Source organism: Nicotiana tabacum, chromosome 11 (genome assembly GCF_000715075.1).
Source record: "Nicotiana tabacum cultivar K326 chromosome 11, ASM71507v2, whole genome shotgun sequence".
NCBI lineage: Eukaryota > Viridiplantae > Streptophyta > Magnoliopsida > Solanales > Solanaceae > Nicotiana > Nicotiana tabacum.
This window is the reverse complement of record NC_134090.1, coordinates 124,947,509-124,952,388: the sequence shown is the minus strand read 5'-3', so window position 1 is coordinate 124,952,388 and position 4,880 is coordinate 124,947,509.

The following is a 4,880-nucleotide window of genomic DNA, read 5'->3' as shown; positions in this document are numbered from 1 at the left end:
GATCACCATGCCCATTGTACTTCTCAAATTTTGGGGTTTTGAATCCCAATGGTAGGTGCACATGGGGGAACATGCACAAGTCGGCATAGGATCCACTTTTCTGTCCACTTAGGCCTTGTATGCTTTTGAGACTCTATTCCATACTCCTCATATTTCTCACAATCTCTTCATGCTCAAGAGTTTTGGTGGTCTTTTCTTGCCCCGCAGTGAACTCAAATTGGGGCGGCTGAGGGTAAGTATAAGCAGGAAACTGAGGAGGTTCCATTTAGAAGGTGGGTGTTTGGAAGGTGAAAGCTGAGGGGCCAAAACTGGGCCTAGGTAGTGTAGGTTATGCTGTGGCCGAGCACGGGGGAGTGGTGAAGATATTCGAAGCTACACCAGACATTAACACCTGGGGGCGAACCTCAGAAGGTGATCCCACAAAATGGGCTGAAATAGTTGGGTGTCCTAGTGGGGTATTTGGGTGACTGATCGGAACAGTAAAGGTACCACTTGCTCTAGGAAAAAGTTTGGGGAATCTCGGGATGGCGCTTGGTGGCTCTCTTCCATTTGCCCAAGAGTCCCACATCTCCATAACCCGAAGACGCAAGATTTTGTGTTTTCTTCAGCGGTTGCCGATTCTGAGGTCGGGATGCCCGAGATTAGGCTATCATCCGTGATGGGAATTGTTGGTAGAGTCATTTCTGAAGACATTCTGATGCTCCCCTTTGATCTAGTAAAGTATGGGTGCGAAGCCAGGTTACCACAAAAACCAACCACCGTTTTATAAAAACCTGGACTGGGTAGAGCAGCAAACGGTTAGTTTGAAACAAATAACAGATAGGTAATCACATGTTGGGGTGTGATGCACCTATACAGTTAAATGTGTTTCTACATGTTTTGCAACGGTTGCATGTTTCATCCCAGCTTTACTTACTACTTTTTTTGTTTTTTTTCGGGTTATGATCGAATCCTATGTAGATTGCCTACATATCATGACCCCACATGAATCAGACCAAGCTTAGTTCTGGGGGCGTTAAAATGTAAAACTAAATAACAAAATATTTTGGGATCTTCAATTTTTGTCGTAAAAGGGAAATACTCTGGATTACAACGATTCAAAACTATAAAGAAAAAAAATAGACTCCAACAACAAAATGACCATACAGACTCAAGAACTGACTAACAGAATCAAAAAAGAAAGATACAGACTCAAGTAAAAATCAAGAATACATTAATGCTCCTAGTGCCTGTGGGACATCATTCGATCTCGCCGCGGGCCTAAATGCGAGATCCCCTTGCAGTCGCTCCAAATCACTCATAACTTGGCGGACACAAGTCCTTACTGCAGCGAAAAAAGTGGTACGAGTCATGTCTTCGCACGCTTGGCATTTCATGGTAATGTATTCAGTGATGGTTCTGATCCTTTCTCTAATTCTGCCTTTTTCCTGAAGCAACCGCCCTATCTGCTGATTCCGAGCTTCTAACACTTGAGAGTCATGAAGGTGTTGATCTTGCAACTGCTGCATTCCTTCCTCCATTTGAGCCATCAAATCATAACAGTATTCTCTATCGGCTTTGAAATTTTTAGCCTGCTTGGCTGCCTCATTCTCGAGAGTGGTTACCTTTCTTCTTAGGCTAGTGATAGTCCCTTCATAGTTCCTCTTCATTTGTTGCACAAACCATGCCCGCTCTTCTGCCTTCTTTGTCCATTGTGCCCGGATTTTTGTTAGACTAGCTTCAGACTTTTCCACGTCTTCTTGACATTCGAGGGCTTTCTTTTTAAGACCGCTTATAAGTCTTTTGTCAGCCCGTCTTCTTTCCGGGTTTCTAGCAGCTATTTTCATCTTCCAGGTCTGAGCTTTGAGGGCCTCATTTTCCTAAGTCAGTTTTTTCTTTTCTCCCTCATCTGTAGCAGCTTGAACACCATTTTCAAACTGAAGCTCCATGACTCGCCTTTCCAGCTGGCTTATTTTGGCCCTGTACTCGTTTTCTTTGGTCAACCAGTCCCACTGCACCTGGGGCCCATCGGTGAACTATTGGACATGGGGTCTATTTGCGGGCCTTTCAGGAATCTGGAATCTTTTGCCGAACCAGACAATATACTTAGGGTCCACTTCACCTCTGGCTAGATCTCGCACCATGGTCTTAGGTTGAAGAAATCTACATTCATTCCATACATGGCGAATTTTCCCTTCTGGAAATGTGGCTTTCGGGCCCAATTCAATGACATGTTTACTCAAATCTTCATCATTGGGGACGGTTTGAAACCTTCCTAATTGGCGGAAAACCCTGTGTGAAGCATAAGGATGGATGCTCCGGATGCCCATCAGGAGGAAGTAACACACTTCAACTGACATGTACACTGCTTCGATGGCAGGAAGCCATCCGAATGCCCACTCAATTTTATCGTCAGTCAAGGATCTCAAATGTGAAAGCCAAGCTTCAGTACCTTCGGGGAATTCAATACCTGCCACTCCGCTTTCAAACTCTTCAATGCAGCTCAAACCGGTCAAACCGTAATTCATATACCCAACTCGGAAGCAAAGATGTTCTTGCACCCATAACTGTAGTAGCAGATTGCAGCCTTGGAATAACTTTCCACCTTCCCTACAGATAGTCAAGGCTCGGTAAATTTCAGATAAGATCAGAGGAACCACAGTACTGTTCGTTTTCTTGATCGCCACATCGATCATTCCCACAAGACCTACCTCTATAGTACCATCTTTTCGTGGACAAACTACAACACCCAAGAAGGCTACCATATAAGCTAAACCCCGCCTTGCCTCCCATTTGTCTTTATTTTCGGCATGGGTTAGACAAGTGTTCGGCTCTTCAAAATCCTGGGGGTTACCATATCGATGATACAAGAGCTGGAGCATGCAATACCCTTCAGATAAGTTTCCGTCCCGAATATCCCGACTAATACTCAGCAAATCCAGAAATCTGTGGGGGGATACCGGTCTTGGTGCCAATGGATATCGACTTCTAAAATTTCCATTAAGGCCTGCTTAACCTGCAACTTCCTCCAATGTAGGTGTGAGCTCAAAGTCAGAGAAGCAGAACACATTGCGAGTCGGGTCCCAAAAAGGTATTAAAGCTTCAATTATGTCCAACCTTGGCTTGATGTTCAATAGTCCGACGAGGCCTCCCAGAACTCTTACCACTATTTCTCTACTGCCTTTTCCTAGATCATTCCACCACATGTGGAGCTGTAAGGGGATCTCTTTAAGGACTGTGAAGGGTTCAATTTCATTTGCGCTCATCCTGCACATTTATTAAGGTGTTTTAGTCACTCATTTTGACCCAAAAGTGATACCATTTGTTTTGCAAAATTTTACTTTGAAAATGAAACCCAATTTTGCAGATACGGCCTTTCAACACTTCGGGGAAGAAGATTTTAAGGCTGTGCCTGCTAATCGTACAAAAATTACTAAAAGGGGATATTCTCGCAAAAACAGCCTTCCAGTGCCCTTTTTGAGGACATTCAGCTTATTTTAAGCAAGAACGGCATCACCCTGCTTATTATGACGAAAAATAAAATTTTGTTATTTTTGGGCTATTTTTGCAAAAAGGGAAGTTGGACTCGATGAGGGTTGCCTACATATCCCACATCCGGTGAGAATCAAACTAGCGTAATTCGGGGAGATTGGATGAAAATAAACCAACTAATTCTAAAGACAAAACTTTCTTTTTCTTTTTCTCTTTTTTATTTTTCAAAATTTTGGCAGAGTTCCAGTATATTTTGGACACTGATTTTTCAAAACAAGTAATTATCTCTCTGAGCCCTCACATTGAGTTTCTTTTTCCCAACTTTTCTCTTATTATTCATATGCCGATCAACATGAAAATCAGAAGCAAATAAATGCACAAGTAGCAAGTAAGATGCATCAGGATGGTCTTTTCATTTCGGGTATACCTGTCCTAGACAGACCCAACCCCTGTGTTGTGTCTCCAAGGTCAAATGCACGTGATGCAAACAAACATTCCTACTAGGGATCCGATATGAGGCTTTGTTTATACTAGGTTTAAAACCTGGGTTTATTGTTCTAGACCTGGGTTACCCGAGCGGATAACTCGAGCCGAGGGGGGCAGCGTACCAGGAATACAGAAGCTTCACCGGCTTAGCAACTTATCTGAACCTCGTTCTAAAATGGGAAAAGACTCTAGACAGAAGAGAAGTCACACGAAGTGCACCCTTCTCCATGATTTAGAAGACTAAGAGAGAAGAAATCGTTTCGTAGCAGTTTATATATACAATTCACAAAATATCAAAGCGGTAAAGCATTTAGCACATTAGGCTCAAACATGCAGAAAATCAGATAATAGATAAAGCCAATCATAACAGTTATTCTAAGCTCGAATTCTTGAACCCTGAAATAGAGATTCTGGGTTCGATCCCCAGCAGAGTCGCCAGAGCTGTCACACCTCCTTTTTACACCCCGAGAGGTGTACAAGGGAATTTTTTCCAATTTAAGTGACATTATTCGAAATGAGATTATTTATTTATTTTTATTCAGAGTCGCCACTTGGGATAGTTTATTTGGTGTCCCAAGTCACTGGTTTATTTTTTAAAAAATCCTAAATCGAGGAAAATTTAACTTTCCTTTTGAAGTCTGCGAACCAGAAATTCAGAATAAGGAATTTTGTTAACCTGAGGGAAGGTGTTAGGCACCCCCGGATTCCGTGGTTCTAGCACGGTCGCTTAAACTATCGTAATTAGCCTATTATCTGATTTTAAAACATATTTTAGCCTATGGTATAATTTTAAATTATTAACTACTTTTAATCAATTAGAAAGATTCAACGTTATCTAAAGCACGTCTTTGAACCACGCCACATGAAATGCACCCGCGGTCCACGATACATTTTATTTAACGTTGTTGAGATTTGGATTTGGG